Below are 18825 nucleotides of genomic sequence, written 5' to 3'. Positions count from 1 at the left end.
CTCTTGGCAGCCCATCAGGGAGCTGCTCCACTTGCCAAAGAACTCCCGGAGCCTGCATCTCAGGGTGCTCTTCGAGGAATGGGGGTGGCGGTAAGGTTTCCCGGGACCTGATCTGGCAAAGTACAACCCCAGTCGGCTTGTGTAACACCAGCTCCCAGAGGGCCTCTGGGGACGCAGGCGTGGGACTCCAACTCCCAGAGGGCCTCTGGGTACGTTGACGTAGGACTCCAACTCCCAGAGGGCCTCTGGGGATGTTGACGTAGGACTCCAACTCCCAGAGGGCCTCTGGGGCACGCTGACGTAGGACTCCAACTCCCAGAGGGCCTCTGGGGACGCTGACGTAGGACTCCAACTCCCAGAGGGCCTCTGGGCACGCTGACTTAGGACTCCAGCTCCCAGAGGGCCTGTGGGCATGCTGACGTGGTATTCCACCTCCCAGGCTTCTTTAAGTACCCTGCTATTAAAGGCACCCTGACACTTCCTATCTCACAGGCCCGCGCTGATGCTAGGCCCCAATCTACCTCCTCCCCTCCCAGGCCTTAGTATGTGGGCTGTTCAGCATTGGAGCCCTGATCTTCCAACAACACGTGCCCCGGAATACTGTCCGGGACCCCCACACGACGCTAGGATGGCTCGGGTTGGGCTGTCTAGAGCTCAGAAGGCCTGAGCCGACCAGGGGTAGAAAGGGCAGCTTGGGGCCCGGCGCCGTAGCCTAGCGGCTAAAGTCCTCGCCTTGAACGCACTTGGATCCCTTATGGGCACCGGTTCTAATCCCGGCGGCGGCTCCACTTCCCATCCAGCTCCCTGCTTGTAGCCTGGGAAAGCAGTCGAGGACGGCCCGAAGCTTTGGGATCCTGCACCCTCGTGGGAGACCCAGAAGAAGTTCCAGGTTCCCGGCTTTGGATCGGCACGCACCGGCCGTTGCAGCTCCGTTGGGGAGGGAATCATCAGATGGAAGATCTTTCTCTCTGTCTCTTCTCCTCTCTGTATATCTGACTTTGTAATGAAATAAATAAATCTGTTAAAAAAAAAAAAAAGCAGCTTTGTGCGCCCTCTCGTGGCCACCAGCACTCACTGCAGGACGCTCATCCCAGGCTCTCCTGCCAAATCAAGGGAGGCAGCCCAGCTCCAGCTCAGAGAGGCATTCGCTCTCAAGGACACTCTTTTTAGAGCTTGCGCACAAGACCCATGACCGGAAGCCCTACGCACGCCCTGGCGGTCTGCATTGACAGACAAAAGCAGTCTAGAGCCACAGCACAGCACACAGCACATAGCATGCTCCGTCGCAGGAGGCCGGCAGCTTTCTGTCTTTTCCTTCCTCCCTCCTGCCTCCCTCTGCCCCCTTTTCTTGGAAGCACACAGGAACAGAGAGGGAGAGACAGCAAGCTTTCTGGCATCTGCTGGCTCACTTCCCCAAGGACCACCACCAGAGACAGCTGTGGCTGGGTCAGGACAAGCCCAGGAACCAGGAGCTTCCTCCAGATCTCCCACAGGGGCACAGGGCCACAGGGGCACAAGCCCTGGCAGCATCCTCCGCTGCTCTCCCAGGAGGATCGGCAGGGAGCTGGACTGCAGGGGAAGCACCCAGGATTCGAAGCGGCACCCATACAGGCCATCCACCTGGCAGGCTGAGGCTTGACCCACTCGGAAAATACCCCGCAACAACACACCACATAACACCACACCACACCACACCACACCACACCACACCACACCAACCCTTGCTGGACCCTTCAGCAACTCCTTCACCAGGCTGCTGAAGGTGCCTGCCTCCCTGGCTTGCACAACTTATGCCGTTGCGTGCTGTGAGAGCGGCCGCTACAGACGAGGGATCCAGGCATGTTGCGACTCTACCTGTCCTGGGGAGAAGGACCTCTGTGAAAAACAGACGTCAGCTGTTGGGATGTCTTGTGGAAGGTGGCACATCAGCGGCAGCCGACGGTCCACAGCTGACCAGCAGGAGAAAGAGTCTTGAATCCAGAAGGATCCCTGGAGGAGGGTGAAGTACTCCCTGGTGAACAAGAGGGCAGCAGCATCTGGCTGGAGGCTGTGAGGCCAAATTCCTGCCTCCAAAGCACATGACAGGGATGGCTGACCCCTCAAGTGCTAGCTGGAGGTAGAAAGGGCAGCTTTGTGCACCCTGTCGTGTGCAGGCAGCACAGGCCCTGAAAGCCCTCCCTTGCGCGGGCCTTGGTGGCTCGCCGGCCATCATCAGATGTGCTGGGCAGCAGGGCTGCATGTTGCAGGGTGCTCTCCGCAGCAGCTAGGGCCTGGGACTTCCTATTGCAGACGGCTGCTGACCTCTGGTGCCTACTTCTCCATCCACCTGCTCCTGGCTTAGGAGCCCACATGCCCAGACACCACCCAGCTAGGCCGAGGAAGGCCGAGTAGTGTATCACATCACCCTAACCGCCACCCCACACATGCAAAAATACATGGAGCCGGGGCCCATCAGCGTGGCCTAGTGGCTGTTCGGCCTTGGAGCCCTGATCTTCCAACAACACGTGCCCCGGAATACTGTCCGGGACCCCCACACGACGCTAGGATGGCTCGGGTTGGGCTGTCTAGAGCTCAGAAGGCCTGAGCCGACCAGGGGTAGAAAGGGCAGCTTGGGGCCCGGCGCCGTAGCCTAGCGGCTAAAGTCCTCACCTTGAACGCGCCAGGATCCCTTATGGGCACCAGTTCTAATCCCGGCGGCGGCTCCACTTCCCATCCAGCTCCCTGCTTGTAGCCTAGGAAAGCAGTCGAGGACGACCCAAAGCTTTGGGATCCTGCACCCTCGTGGGAGACCCAGAAGAGGTTCCGGGTTCCCGGCTTTGGATCGGCGCCCACCGGCCGTTGCGGCTCCGTTGGGGAGTGAATCATCAGATGGAAGATCTTCCTCTCTGTCTCTCCTCCTCTCTGTATATCTGACTTTTAATGAAATAAATAAATCTGCTAAAAAAAAAAAAAAAAAAAAAGGGCAGCTTTGCGCGCCCTCTCGTGGCCACCAGCACTCACTGCAGGACGCTCATCCCAGGCTCTCCTGCCAAATCAAGGGAGGCAGCCCAGCTCCAGCTCAGAGAGGCATTCGCTCTCAAGGACACTCTTTTTAGAGCTTGCACACAAGACCCATGACCGGAAGCCCTACGCACGCCCTGGCGGTCTGCATTGACAGACAAAAGCAGTCTAGAGCCACAGCACAGCACACAGCACACAGCATGCTCCCTCGCAGGAGGCCGGCAGCTTTCTGTCTTTTCCTTCCTCCCTCCTGCCTCCCTCTGCCCCCTTTTCTTGGAAGCACACAGGAACAGAGAGGGAGAGACAGCAAGCTTTCTGGCATCTGCTGGCTCACTTCCCCAAGGACCACCACCAGAGACAGCTGTGGCTGGGTCAGGACAAGCCCAGGAACCAGGAGCTTCCTCCAGATCTCCCACAGGGCCACAGGGCCACAGGGGTACAGCGGCAAAGGGGCACAAGCCCTGGCAGCATCCTCCGCTGCTCTCCCAGGAGGATCGGCAGGGAGCTGGACTGCAGGGGAAGCACCCAGGATTCGAAGCAGTACCCATACGGGCCATCCGCCTCTCAGGCTGAGGCTTGACCCATTCGGACAATACCCCGCACCAACACACCACACCACACCACACCACACCACACCACACCACACCAACCCTTGCTGGACCCTTCAGCAGCTCCTTCACCAGGCTGCTGAAGGTGCCTGTCCCCCTGGCTTGCACAACTTATGCCGTTGCGTGCTGTGAGAGCAGCCACTACAGACGAGGGATCCAGGCATGTTGCTACTCTACCTGTCCTGGGGAGAAGGACCTCTGTGAAAAACAGACGTCAGCTGTTGGGATGTCTTGTGGAAGGTGGCACATCAGCGGCAGCCGATGGTCCACAGCTGACCAGCAGGAGAAAGAGTCTTGAATCCAGAAGGATCCCTGGAGGAGGGTGAAGTACTCCCTGGTGAACAAGAGGGCAGCAGCATCTGGCTGGAGGCTGTGAGGCCAAATTCCTGCCTCCAAAGCACATGACAGGGATGGCTGACCCCTCAAGTGCTAGCTGGAGGTAGAAAGGGCAGCTTTGTGCACCCTGTCGTGCGCAGGCAGCACAGGCCCTGAAAGCCCTCCCTTGTGCGGGCCTTGGTGGCTCGCCGGCCATCATCAGATGTGCTGGGCAGCAGGGCTGCATGGTGCAGGGTGCTCTCCGGAGCAGCTGGGGCCTGGGACTTCCTATTGCAGATGGCTGCTGACCTCTGGTGCCTACTTCTCCATCCACCTGCTCCTGGCTTAGGAGCCCACATGCCCAAACACCACCCAGCTAAGCCGAGGAAGGCCGAGTAGTGTATCACATCACCCTAACCGCCACCCCACACATGCAAAAATACATGAAGCCGGGGCCCATCAGCGTGGCCTAGCAGCTGTTCGGCCTTGGAGCCCTGATCTTCCAACAACACGTGCCCCGGAATACTGTCCGGGACCCCCACACGACGCTAGGATGGCTCGGGTTGGGCTGTCTAGAGCTCAGAAGGCCTGAGCCGACCAGGGGTAGAAAGGGCAGCTTGGGACCCGACGCCGTAGCCTAGCGGCTAAAGTCCTCACCTTGAACGCACTGGGATCCCATATGGGCACCGGTTCTAATCCCGGCGGCGGCTCCACTTCCCATCCAGCTCCCTGCTTGTGGCCTGGGAAAGCAGTCGAGGACGGCCCAAAGCTTTGGGACCCTGCACCCTCGTGGGAGACCCAGAAGAGGTTCCGGGTTCCCGGCATTGATTCGGCACGCACCGGCCGTTGCGGCTCCGTTGGGGAGTGAATCATCAGATGGAAGATCTCCCTCTCTGTCTCTCCTCCTCTCTGTATATCTGACTTTGAAATAAAAAAAAAAATCCATGAAGCCCTCTTGGCAGCCCATCGCGGAGCTGCTCCACTTGCCAAAGAACTCCCGGAGCCTGCATGTCAGGGTGCTCTTCGAGGAATGGGGGTGGCGGTAAGGTTTCCCGGGACCTGATCTGGCAAAGTACAACACCAGTCGGCTTGTGTAACACCAGCTCCCAGAGGGGCTCTGGGGACGCAGGCGTGGGACTCCAACTCCCAGAGGGCCTCTGGGTACGTTGACGTAGGACTCCAACTCCCAGAGGGCCTCTGGGGACGCTGACGTAGGACTCCAACTCCCAGAGGGCCTCTGGGGCACGCTGACGTAGGACTCTAACTCCCAGAGGGCCTCTGGGGCACGCTCACGTAGGAAACCAGAGCCCAGAGGGCCTGTGGGCACGCTGACTTAGGACTCCAGCTCCCAGAGGGCCTGTGGGCACGCTGACGTGGTATTCCACCTCCCAGGCTTCTTTAAGTACCCTGCTATTAAAGGCACCCTGACACTTCCTATCTCACAGGCCCGCGCTGATGCTAGGCCCCAATCTACCTCCTCCCCTCCCAGGCCTTGGTATGTGGGCTGTTCAGCATTGGAGCCCTGATCTTCCAACAACACGTGCCCCGGAATACTGTTCGGGACCCCCACACAACGCTAGGATGGCTCGGGTTGGGCTGTCTAGAGCTCAGAGGGCCTGAGCCGACCAGGGGTAGAAAGGGCAGCTTGGGGCCCGGCGCCGTAGCCTAGCGGCTAAAGTCCTCACCTTGAACGCACTGGGATCCCATAAGGTCACTGGTTCTAATCCTGGCGGCGGCTCCACTTCCCATCCAGCTCCCTGCTTGTGGCCTGGGAAAGCAGTCGAGGATGGCCCAAAGCTTTGGGACCCTGCACCCTCGTGGGAGACCCAGAAGAAGTTCCAGGTTCCCGGCTTTGGATCGGCACGCACCGGCCGTTGCGGCTCCGTTGGGGAGTGAATCATCAAATGGAAGATCTTCCTCTCTGTCTCTCCTCCTCTCTGTATATCTGACTTTGTAATGAAATAAATAAATCTGCTAAAAAAAAAAAAAAAAAAAAAAAAGGGCAGCTTTGCGCGCCCTCTCGTGGCCACCAGCACTCACTGCAGGACGCTCATCCCAGGCTCTCCTGCCAAATCAAGGGAAGCAGCCCAGCTCCAGCTCAGAGAGGCATTCGCTCTCAAGGACACTCTTTTTAGAGCTTGCACACAAGACCCATGACTGGAAGCCCTACGCACGCCCTGGCGGTCTGCATTGACAGACAAAAGCAGTCTAGAGCCACAGCACAGCACACAGCACACAGCATGCTCCCTCGCAGGAGGCCGGCAGCTTTCTGTCTTTTCCTTCCTCCCTCCTGCCTCCCTCTGCGCCCCTTGCTTGGAAGCACACAGGAACAGAGAGGGAGAGACAGCAAGCTTTCTGGCATCTGCTGGCTCACTTCCCCAAGGACCACCACCAGAGCCAGCTGTGGCTGGGTCAGGACAAGCCCAGGAACCAGGAGCTTCCTCCAGATCTCCCACAGGGCCACAGGGCCACAGGGGTACAGCGGCAAAGGGGCACAAGCCCTGGCAGCATCCTCCGCTGCTCTCCCAGGAGGATCGGCAGGGAGCTGGACTGCAGGGGAAGCACCCAGGATTCGAAGCAGTACCCATACGGGCCATCCGCCTCTCAGGCTGAGGCTTGACCCACTCGGACAATACCCCGCACCAACACACCACACAACACCACACCACACCACACCACACCACACCAACCCTTGCTGGACCCTTCAGCAGCTCCTTCACCAGGCTGCTGAAGGTGCCTGTCCCCCTGGCTTGCACAACTTATGCCGTTGCGTGCTGTGAGAGCAGCCACTACAGACGAGGGATCCAGGCATGTTGCTACTCTACCTGTCCTGGGGAGAAGGACCTCTGTGAAAAACAGACGTCAGCTGTTGGGATGTCTTGTGGAAGGTGGCACATCAGCGGCAGCCGATGGTCCACAGCTGACCAGCAGGAGAAAGAGTCTTGAATCCAGAAGGATCCCTGGAGGAGGGTGAAGTACTCCCTGGTGAACAAGAGGGCAGCAGCATCTGGCTGGAGGCTGTGAGGCCAAATTCCTGCCTCCAAAGCACATGACAGGGATGGCTGACCCCTCAAGTGCTAGCTGGAGGTAGAAAGGGCAGCTTTGTGCACCCTGTCGTGCGCAGGCAGCACAGGCCCTGAAAGCCCTCCCTTGTGCGGGCCTTGGTGGCTCGCCGGCCATCATCAGATGTGCTGGGCAGCAGGGCTGCATGTTGCAGGGTGCTCTCCGGAGCAGCTGGGGCCTGGGACTTCCTATTGCAGATGGCTGCTGACCTCTGGTGCCTACTTCTCCATCCACCTGCTCCTGGCTTAGGAGCCCACATGCCCAAACACCACCCAGCTAAGCCGAGGAAGGCCGAGTAGTGTATCACATCACCCTAACCGCCACCCCACACATGCAAAAATACATGAAGCCGGGGCCCATCAGCGTGGCCTAGCAGCTGTTCGGCCTTGGAGCCCTGATCTTCCAACAACACGTGCCCCGGAATACTGTCCGGGACCCCCACACGACGCTAGGATGGCTCGGGTTGGGCTGTCTAGAGCTCAGAAGGCCTGAGCCGACCAGGGGTAGAAAGGGCAGCTTGGGACCCGACGCCGTAGCCTAGCGGCTAAAGTCCTCACCTTGAACGCACTGGGATCCCATATGGGCACCGGTTCTAATCCCGGCGGGGGCTCCACTTCCCATCCAGCTCCCTGCTTGTGGCCTGGGAAAGCAGTCGAGGACGGCCCAAAGCTTTGGGACCCTGCACCCTCGTGGGAGACCCAGAAGAGGTTCCAGGTTCCCGGCATTGATTCGGCACGCACCGGCCGTTGCGGCTCCGTTGGGGAGTGAATCATCAGATGGAAGATCTCCCTCTCTGTCTCTCCTCCTCTCTGTATATCTGACTTTGAAATAAAAAAAAAAATCCATGAAGCCCTCTTGGCAGCCCATCGCGGAGCTGCTCCACTTGCCAAAGAACTCCCGGAGCCTGCATCTCAGGGTGCTCTTCGAGGAATGGGGGTGGCGGTAAGGTTTCCCGGGACCTGATCTGGCAAAGTACAACACCAGTCGGCTTGTGTAACACCAGCTCCCAGAGGGGCTCTGGGGACGCAGGCGTGGGACTCCAACTCCCAGAGGGCCTCTGGGTACGTTGACGTAGGACTCCAACTCCCAGAGGGCCTCTGGGGACGCTGACGTAGGACTCCAACTCCCAGAGGGCCTCTGGGGCACGCTGACGTAGGACTCCAACTCCCAGAGGGCCTCTGGGGCACGCTCACGTAGGAAACCAGAGCCCAGAGGGCCTGTGGGCACGCTGACTTAGGACTCCAGCTCCCAGAGGGCCTGTGGGCACGCTGACGTGGTATTCCACCTCCCAGGCTTCTTTAAGTACCCTGCTATTAAAGGCACCCTGACACTTCCTATCTCACAGGCCCGCGCTGATGCTAGGCCCCAATCTACCTCCTCCCCTCCCAGGCCTTGGTATGTGGGCTGTTCAGCATTGGAGCCCTGATCTTCCAACAACACGTGCCCCGGAATACTGTTCGGGACCCCCACACAACGCTAGGATGGCTCGGGTTGGGCTGTCTAGAGCTCAGAGGGCCTGAGCCGACCAGGGGTAGAAAGGGCAGCTTGGGGCCCGGCGCCGTAGCCTAGCGGCTAAAGTCCTCACCTTGAACGCACTGGGATCCCATATGGTCACTGGTTCTAATCCTGGCGGCGGCTCCACTTCCCATCCAGCTCCCTGCTTGTGGCCTGGGAAAGCAGTCGAGGATGGCCCAAAGCTTTGGGACCCTGCACCCTCGTGGGAGACCCAGAAGAGGTTCCAGGTTCCCGGCTTTGGATCGGCACGCACCGGCCGTTGCGGCTCCGTTGGGGAGTGAATCATCAAATGGAAGATCTTCCTCTCTGTCTCTCCTCCTCTCTGTATATCTGACTTTGTAATGAAATAAATAAATCTGCTAAAAAAAAAAAAAAAAAAAAAAAAGGGCAGCTTTGCGCGCCCTCTCGTGGCCACCAGCACTCACTGCAGGACGCTCATCCCAGGCTCTCCTGCCAAATCAAGGGAAGCAGCCCAGCTCCAGCTCAGAGAGGCATTCGCTCTCAAGGACACTCTTTTTAGAGCTTGCACACAAGACCCATGACTGGAAGCCCTACGCACGCCCTGGCGGTCTGCATTGACAGACAAAAGCAGTCTAGAGCCACAGCACAGCACACAGCACACAGCATGCTCCCTCGCAGGAGGCCGGCAGCTTTCTGTCTTTTCCTTCCTCCCTCCTGCCTCCCTCTGCGCCCCTTGCTTGGAAGCACACAGGAACAGAGAGGGAGAGACAGCAAGCTTTCTGGCATCTGCTGGCTCACTTCCCCAAGGACCACCACCAGAGCCAGCTGTGGCTGGGTCAGGACAAGCCCAGGAACCAGGAGCTTCCTCCAGATCTCCCACAGGGCCACAGGGCCACAGGGGTACAGCGGCAAAGGGGCACAAGCCCTGGCAGCATCCTCCGCTGCTCTCCCAGGAGGATCGGCAGGGAGCTGGACTGCAGGGGAAGCACCCAGGATTCGAAGCAGTACCCATACGGGCCATCCGCCTCTCAGGCTGAGGCTTGACCCACTCGGACAATACCCCGCACCAACACATCACACAACACCACACCACACCACACCACACCACACCAACCCTTGCTGGACCCTTCAGCAGCTCCTTCACCAGGCTGCTGAAGGTGCCTGTCCCCCTGGCTTGCACAACTTATGCCGTTGCGTGCTGTGAGAGCAGCCACTACAGACGAGGGATCCAGGCATGTTGCTACTCTACCTGTCCTGGGGAGAAGGACCTCTGTGAAAAACAGACGTCAGCTGTTGGGATGTCTTGTGGAAGGTGGCACATCAGCGGCAGCTGACGGTCCACAGCTGACCAGCAGGAGAAAGAGTCTTGAATCCAGAAGGATCCCTGGAGGAGGGTGAAGTACTCCCTGGTGAACAAGAGGGCAGCAGCATCTGGCTGGAGGCTGTGAGGCCAAATTCCTGCCTCCAAAGCACATGACGGGGATGGCTGACCCCTCAAGTGCTAGCTGGAAGTAGAAAGGGCAGCTTTGTGCACCCTGTCGTGCGCAGGCAGCACAGGCCCTGAAAGCCCTCCCTTGTGCGGGCCTTGGTGGCTCCGGGGCCATCATCAGATGTGCTGGGCAGCAGGGCTGCATGGTGCAGGGTGCTCTCCGCAGCAGCTGGGGCCTGGGACTTCCTATTGCAGATGGCTGCTGACCTCTGGTGCCTACTTCTCCATCCACCTGCTCCTGGCTTAGGAGCCCACATGCCCAAACACCACCCAGCTAGGCCGAGGAAGGCCGAGTAGTGTATCACATCACCCTAACCGCCACCCCACACATGCAAAAATACATGAAGCCGGGGCCCATCAGCTTGGCCTAGCGGCTGTTCGGCCTTGGAGCCCTGATCTTCCAACAACACGTGCCCCGGAATACTGTCCGGGACCCCCACACAACGCTAGGATGGCTCGGGTTGGGCTGTCTAGAGCTCAGAAGGCCTGAGCCGACCAGGGGTAGAAAGGGCAGCTTGGGACCCGGCGCCGTAGCCTAGCAGCTAAAGTCCTCACCTTGAACGCACTGGGATCCCATATGGGCACCGGTTCTAATCCCAGTGGCTCCACTTCCCATCCAGCTCCCTGCTTGTGGCCTGGGAAAGCAGTCAAGGATGGCCCAAAGCTTTGGGACCCTGCACCCTCGTGGGAGACCCAGAAGAGGTTCCGGGTCCCCGGCTTTGATTCGGCACGCACCGGCCGTTGCGGCTCCGTTGGGGTGTGAATCATCAGATGGAAGATCTTCCTCTCTGTCTCTCCTCCTCTCTGTATATCTGACTTTGAAATTAAAAAAAAAATCCATGAAGCCCTCTTGGCAGCCCATCGCGGAGCTGCTCCACTTGCCAAAGAACTCCCGGAGATTGCATGTCAGGGTGCTCTTCGAGGAATGGGGGTGGCGGTAACGTTTCCCAGGACCTGATCTGGCAAAGTACAACCCCAGTCGGCTTGTGTAACACCAGCTCCCAGAGGGCCTCTGGAGAAGCAGGCGTGGGACTCCAACTCCCAGAGGGCCTCTGGGGACGTTGATGTAGGATTCCAACTCCCAGAGGGCCTCTGGGGCACGCTGACGTAGGAAGCCTGAGCCCAGAGGGCCTGTGGGCACGCTGACGTAGGAAGCCAGAGCCCAGAGGGCCTGTGGGCACGCTGACTTAGGACTCCAGCTCCCAGAGGGCCTGTGGGCACGCTGACGTGGTATTCCACCTCCCAGGCTTCTTTAAGTACCCTGCTATTAAAGGCACCCTGACACTTCCTATCTCACAGGCCCGCGCTGATGCTAGGCCCCAATCTACCTCCTCCCCTCCCCTCCCAGGCCTTGGTATGTGGGCTGTTCAGCATTGGAGCCCTGATCTTCTAACAACACGTGCCCCGGAATACTGTTCGGGACCCCCACACAACGCTAGGATGGCTCGGGTTGGGCTGTCTAGAGCTCAGAGGGCCTGAGCCGACCAGGGGTAGAAAGGGCAGCTTGGGGCCCGGCGCCGTAGCCTAGCGGCTAAAGTCCTCACCTTGAACGCACTGGGATCCCATATGGTCACTGGTTCTAATCCTGGCGGCGGCTCCACTTCCCATCCAGCTCCCTGCTTGTGGCCTGGGAAAGCAGTCGAGGATGGCCCAAAGCTTTGGGACCCTGCACCCTCGTGGGAGACCCAGAAGAGGTTACGGGTTCCCGGCTTTGGATCGGCACGCACCGGCCGTTGCGGCTCCGTTGGGGTGTGAATCATCAAATGGAAGATCTTCCTCTCTGTCTCTCCTCCTCTCTGTATATCTGACTTTGTAATGAAATAAATAAATCTGCTAAAAAAAAAAAAAAAAAAAAAAAAGGGCAGCTTTGCGCGCCCTCTCGTGGCCACCAGCACTCACTGCAGGACGCTCATCCCAGGCTCTCCTGCCAAATCAAGGGAGGCAGCCCAGCTCCAGCTCAGAGAGGCATTCGCTCTCAAGGACACTCTTTTTAGAGCTTGCACACAAGACCCATGACCGGAAGCCCTACGCACGCCCTGGCGGTCTGCATTGACAGACAAAAGCAGTCTAGAGCCACAGCACAGCACACAGCACACAGCATGCTCCCTCGCAGGAGGCCGGCAGCTTTCTGTCTTTTCCTTCCTCCCTCCTGCCTCCCTCTGCGCCCCTTGCTTGGAAGCACACAGGAACAGAGAGGGAGAGACAGCAAGCTTTCTGGCATCTGCTGGCTCACTTCCCCAAGGACCACCACCAGAGACAGCTGTGGCTGGGTCAGGACAAGCCCAGGAACCAGGAGCTTCCTCCAGATCTCCCACAGGGCCACAGGGCCACAGGGGTACAGCGGCAAAGGGGCACAAGCCCTGGCAGCATCCTCCGCTGCTCTCCCAGGAGGATCGGCAGGGAGCTGGACTGCAGGGGAAGCACCCAGGATTCGAAGCAGCAACCATAAAGGCCATTCACCTGGCATGCTGAGGCTTGACCCACTCGGACAATACCCCGCACCAACACACCACACAACACCACACCACACCACACCACACCACACCACACCACACCACACCAACCCTCGCTGGACCCTTCAGCAGCTCCTTCACCAGGCTGCTGAAGGTGCCTGTCCCCCTGGCTTGCACAACTTATGCCGTTGCGTGCTGTGAGAGCAGCCACTACAGACGAGGGATCCAGGCATGTTGCTACTCTACCTGTCCTGGGGAGAAGGACCTCTGTGAAGAACAGATGTCAGCTGTTGGGATGTCTTGTGGAAGGTGGCACATCAGCGGCAGCCGACGGTCCACAGCTGACCAGCAGGAGAAAGAGTCTTGAATCCAGAAGGATCCCTGGAGGAGGGTGAAGTACTCCCTGGTGAACAAGAGGGCAGCAGCATCTGGCTGGAGGCTGTGAGGCCAAATTCCTGCCTCCAAAGCACATGATGGGGATGGCTGACCCCTCAAGTGCTAGCTGGAGGTAGAAAGGGCAGCTTTGTGCACCCTGTCGTGTGCAGGCAGCACAGGCCCTGAAAGCCCTCCCTTGTGCGGGCCTTGGTGGCTCGCCGGCCATCATCAGATGTGCTGGGCAGCAGGGCTGCATGGTGCAGGGTGCTCTCTGCAGCAGCTGGGGCCTGGGACTTCCTATTGCAGATGGCTGCTGACCTCTGGTGCCTACTTCTCCATCCACCTGCTCCTGGCTTAGGAGCCCACATGCCCAAACACCACCCAGCGAGGCCGGGGAAGGCCGAGCAGTGTATCACATCACCCTAACCGCCACCCCACACATGCAAAAATACATGGAGCCGGGGCCCATCAGCGTGGCCTAGCGGCTGTTCGGCCTTGGAGCCCTGATCTTCCAACAACACGTGCCCCGGAATACTGTCCGGGACCCCCACACAACGCTAGGATGGCTCGGGTTGGGCTGTCTAGAGCTCAGAAGGCCTGAGCCGACCAGGGGTAGAAAGGGCAGCTTGGGACCCGGCGCCGTAGCCTAGCGGCTAAAGTCCTCACCTTGAACGCACTGGGATCCCATATGGGCACCAGTTCAAATCCCGGTGCCTCCACTTCCCATCCAGCTCCCTGCTTGTGGCCTGGGAAAGCAGTCGAGGATGGCCCAAAGCTTTGGGACCCTGCACCCTCGTGGGAGACCCAGAAGAGGTTACGGGTTCCCGGCTTTGGATCGGCACGCACCGGCCGTTGCGGCTCCGTTGGGGAGTGAATCATCAGATGGAAGATCTTTCTCTCTGTCTCTCCTCCTCTCTGTATATCTGACTTTGTAATGAAATAAATAAATCTGCTAAAAAAAAAAAAAAAAAAAAGGGCAGCTTTGCGCGCCCTCTCGTGGCCACCAGCACTCACTGCAGGACGCTCATCCCAGGCTCTCCTGCCAAATCAAGGGAAGCAGCCCAGCTCCAGCTCAGAGAGGCATTCGCTCTCAAGGACACTCTTTTTAGAGCTTGCACACAAGACCCATGACCGGAAGCCCTACGCACGCCCAGGCGGTCTGCATTGACAGACAAAAGCAGTCTAGAGCCACAGCACAGCACACAGCACACAGCATGCTCCCTCGCAGGAGGCCAGCAGCTTTCTGTCTTTTCCTTCCTCCCTCCTGCCTCCCTCTGCGCCCCTTGCTTGGAAGCACACAGGAACAGAGAGGGAGAGACAGCAAGCTTTCTGGCATCTGCTGGCTCACTTCCCCAAGGACCACCACCAGAGACAGCTGTGGCTGGGTCAGGACAAGCCCAGGAACCAGGAGCTTCCTCCAGATCTCCCACAGGGCCACAGGGCCACAGGGGTACAGCGGCAAAGGGGCACAAGCCCTGGCAGCATCCTCCGCTGCTCTCCCAGGAGGATCGGCAGGGAGCTGGACTGCAGGGGAAGCACCCAGGATTCGAAGCAGCAACCATAAAGGCCATTCACCTGGCATGCTGAGGCTTGACCCACTCGGACAATACCCCGCACCAACACACCACACAACACCACACCACACCACACCACACCACACCACACCACACCACACCAACCCTCGCTGGACCCTTCAGCAGCTCCTTCACCAGGCTGCTGAAGGTGCCTGTCCCCCTGGCTTGCACAACTTATGCCGTTGCGTGCTGTGAGAGCAGCCACTACAGACGAGGGATCCAGGCATGTTGCTACTCTACCTGTCCTGGGGAGAAGGACCTCTGTGAAGAACAGATGTCAGCTGTTGGGATGTCTTGTGGAAGGTGGCACATCAGCGGCAGCCGACGGTCCACAGCTGACCAGCAGGAGAAAGAGTCTTGAATCCAGAAGGATCCCTGGAGGAGGGTGAAGTACTCCCTGGTGAACAAGAGGGCAGCAGCATCTGGCTGGAGGCTGTGAGGCCAAATTCCTGCCTCCAAAGCACATGATGGGGATGGCTGACCCCTCAAGTGCTAGCTGGAGGTAGAAAGGGCAGCTTTGTGCACCCTGTCGTGTGCAGGCAGCACAGGCCCTGAAAGCCCTCCCTTGTGCGGGCCTTGGTGGCTCGCCGGCCATCATCAGATGTGCTGGGCAGCAGGGCTGCATGGTGCAGGGTGCTCTCTGCAGCAGCTGGGGCCTGGGACTTCCTATTGCAGATGGCTGCTGACCTCTGGTGCCTACTTCTCCATCCACCTGCTCCTGGCTTAGGAGCCCACATGCCCAAACACCACCCAGCGAGGCCGGGGAAGGCCGAGCAGTGTATCACATCACCCTAACCGCCACCCCACACATGCAAAAATACATGGAGCCGGGGCCCATCAGCGTGGCCTAGCGGCTGTTCGGCCTTGGAGCCCTGATCTTCCAACAACACGTGCCCCGGAATACTGTCCGGGACCCCCACACAACGCTAGGATGGCTCGGGTTGGGCTGTCTAGAGCTCAGAAGGCCTGAGCCGACCAGGGGTAGAAAGGGCAGCTTGGGACCCGGCGCCGTAGCCTAGCGGCTAAAGTCCTCACCTTGAACGCACTGGGATCCCATATGGGCACCAGTTCAAATCCCGGTGCCTCCACTTCCCATCCAGCTCCCTGCTTGTGGCCTGGGAAAGCAGTCGAGGATGGCCCAAAGCTTTGGGACCCTGCACCCTCGTGGGAGACCCAGAAGAGGTTACGGGTTCCCGGCTTTGGATCGGCACGCACCGGCCGTTGCGGCTCCGTTGGGGAGTGAATCATCAGATGGAAGATCTTTCTCTCTGTCTCTCCTCCTCTCTGTATATCTGACTTTGTAATGAAATAAATAAATCTGCTAAAAAAAAAAAAAAAAAAAGGGCAGCTTTGCGCGCCCTCTCGTGGCCACCAGCACTCACTGCAGGACGCTCATCCCAGGCTCTCCTGCCAAATCAAGGGAAGCAGCCCAGCTCCAGCTCAGAGAGGCATTCGCTCTCAAGGACACTCTTTTTAGAGCTTGCACACAAGACCCATGACCGGAAGCCCTACGCACGCCCAGGCGGTCTGCATTGACAGACAAAAGCAGTCTAGAGCCACAGCACAGCACACAGCACACAGCATGCTCCCTCGCAGGAGGCCGGCAGCTTTCTGTCTTTTCCTTCCTCCCTCCGGCCTCCCTCTGCGCCCTTTTCTTGGAAGCACACAGGAACAGAGAGGGAGAGACAGCAAGCTTTCTGGCATCTGCTGGCTCACTTCCCCAAGGACCACCACCAGAGACAGCTGTGGCTGGGTCAGGACAAGCCCAGGAACCAGGAGCTTCCTCCAGATCTCCCACAGGGGCACAGGGCCACAGGGGTACAGCGGCAAAGGGGCACAAGCCCTGGCAGCATCCTCCGCTGCTCTCCCAGAAGGATCGGCAAGCAGCTCGACTGCAGGGGAAGCACCCAGGATTCGAAGCAGTACCCATACAGGCCATCTGCCTCTCAGGCTGAGGCTTGACCCATTCGGACAATACCCCGCACCAACACACCACACAACACCACACCACACCACACCACACCACACCACACCAACCCTTGCTGGACCCTTCAGCAGCTCCTTCACCAGGCTGCTGAAGGTGCCTGTCCCCCTGGCTTGCACAACTTATGCCATTGCGTGCTGTGAGAGCAGCCGCTACAGACGAGGGATCCAGGCATGTTGCTACTCTACCTGTCCTGGGGAGAAGGACCTCTGTGAAAAACAGACGTCAGCTGTTGGGATGTCTTGTGGAAGGTGGCACATCAGCGGCAGCCGACGGTCCACAGCTGACCAGCAGGAGAAAGAGTCTTGAATCCAGAAGGATCCCTGGAGGAGGGTGAAGTATTCCCTGGTGAACAAGAGGGCAGCAGCATCTGGCTGGAGGCTGTGAGGCCAAATTCCTGCCTCCAAAGCACATGACGGGGATGGCTGACCCCTCAAGTGCTAGCTGGAGGTAGAAAGGGCAGCTTTGTGCACCCTGTCGTGTGCAGGCAGCACAGGCCCTGAAAGCCCTCCCTTGTGCGGGCCTTGGTGGCTCCGGGGCCATCATCAGATGTGCTGGGCAGCAGGGCTGCATGCTGCAGGGTGCTCTCCGCAGCAGCTAGGGCCTGGGACTTCCTATTGCAGACGGCTGCTGACCTCTGGTGCCTACTTCTCCATCCACCTGCTCCTGGCTTAGGAGCCCACATGCCCAGACACCACCCAGCTAGGCCAGGGAGGGCCGAGCAGTGTATCACATCACCCTAACCGCCACCCCACACATGCAAAAATACATGGAGCCGGGGCCCATCAGCGTGGCCTAGCGGCTGTTCGGCCTTGGAGCCCTGATCTTCCAACAACACGTGCCCCGGAATACTGTCCGGGACCCCCACACGACGCTAGGATGGCTCGGGTTGGGCTGTCTAGAGCTCAGAAGGCCTGAGCTGACCAGGGGTAGAAAGGGCAGCTTGGGGCCCGGCGCCGTAGCCTAGCGGCTAAAGTCATCAACTTGAACGCACTGGGATCCCATATGGGCACCGGTTCTAATCCCGGCGGCGGCTCCACTTCCCATCCAGTTCCCTGCTTGTGGCCTGGGAAAGCAGTCGAGGACGGCCCAAAGCTTTGGGACCCTGCACCCTCGTGGGAGACCCAGAAGAGGTTCCAGGTTCCCGGCTTTGGATCGGCACGCACCGGCCGTTGCGGCTCCGTTGGGGAGTGAATCATCAGATGGAAGATCTTCCTCTCTGTCTCTTCTCCTCTCTGTATATCTGACTTTGTAATGAAATAAATAAATCTGTTAAAAAGAAAAAAAAAGCAGCTTTGTGCGCCCTCTCGTGGCCACCAGCACTCACTGCAGGACGCTCATCCCAGGCTCTCCTGCCAAATCAAGGGAGGCAGCCCAGCTCCAGCTCAGAGAGGCATTCGCTGTCAAGGACACTCTTTTTAGAGCTTGCACACAAGACCCATGACCGGAAGCCCTACGCACGCCCTGGCGGTCTGCATTGACAGACAAAAGCAGTCTAGAGCCACAGCACAGCACACAGCACACAGCATGCTCCCTCACAGGAGGCCGGCAGCTTTCTGTCTTTTCCTTCCTCCCTCCTGCCTCCCTCTGCCCCCTTTTCTTGGAAGCACACAGGAACAGAGAGGGAGAGACAGCAAGCTTTCTGGCATCTGCTGGCTCACTTCCCCAAGGACCACCACCAGAGACAGCTGTGGCTGGGTCAGGACAAGCCCAGGAACCAGGAGCTTCCTCCAGATCTCCCACAGGGGCACAGGGCCACAGGGGCACAGGGCCACAGGGGCACAAGCCCTGGCAGCATCCTCCGCTGCTCTCCCAGGAGGATCGGCAGGGAGCTGGACTGCAGGGGAAGCACCCAGGATTCGAAGCAGTACCCATACAGGCCATCCACCTGGCAGGCTGAGGCTTGACCCACTCGGACAATACCCCGCACCAACACATCACACAACACCACACCACACCACACCACACCACACCACACCAACCCTCGCTGGACCCTTCAGCAGCTCCTTCACCAGGCTGCTGAAGGTGCCTGTCCCCCTGGCTTGCACAACTTATGCCGTTGCGTGCTGTGAGAGCGGCCGCTACAGACGAGGGATCCAGGCATGTTGCGACTCTACCTGTCCTGGGGAGAAGGACCTCTGTGAAAAACAGACGTCAGCTGTTGGGATGTCTTGTGGAAGGTGGCACATCAGCGGCAGCCGACGGTCCACAGCTGACCAGCAGGAGAAAGAGTCTTGAATCCAGAAGGATCCCTGGAGGAGGGTGAAGTACTCCCTGGTGAACAAGAGGGCAGCAGCATCTGGCTGGAGGCTGTGAGGCCAAATTCCTGCCTCCAAAGCACATGACAGGGATGGCTGAACTCTCAAGTGCTAGCTGGAGGTAGAAAGGGCAGCTTTGTGCACCCTGTCGTGTGCAGGCAGCACAGGCCCTGAAAGCCCTCCCTTGTGCGGGCCTTGGTGGCTCGCCGGCCATCATCAGATGTGCTGGG

The sequence above is a fragment of the Ochotona princeps genome, chromosome 19, assembly GCF_030435755.1.
Source record: "Ochotona princeps isolate mOchPri1 chromosome 19, mOchPri1.hap1, whole genome shotgun sequence".
Classification (NCBI taxonomy): Eukaryota; Metazoa; Chordata; class Mammalia; order Lagomorpha; family Ochotonidae; genus Ochotona; species Ochotona princeps.
This window is presented reverse-complemented; position numbering follows the sequence as displayed.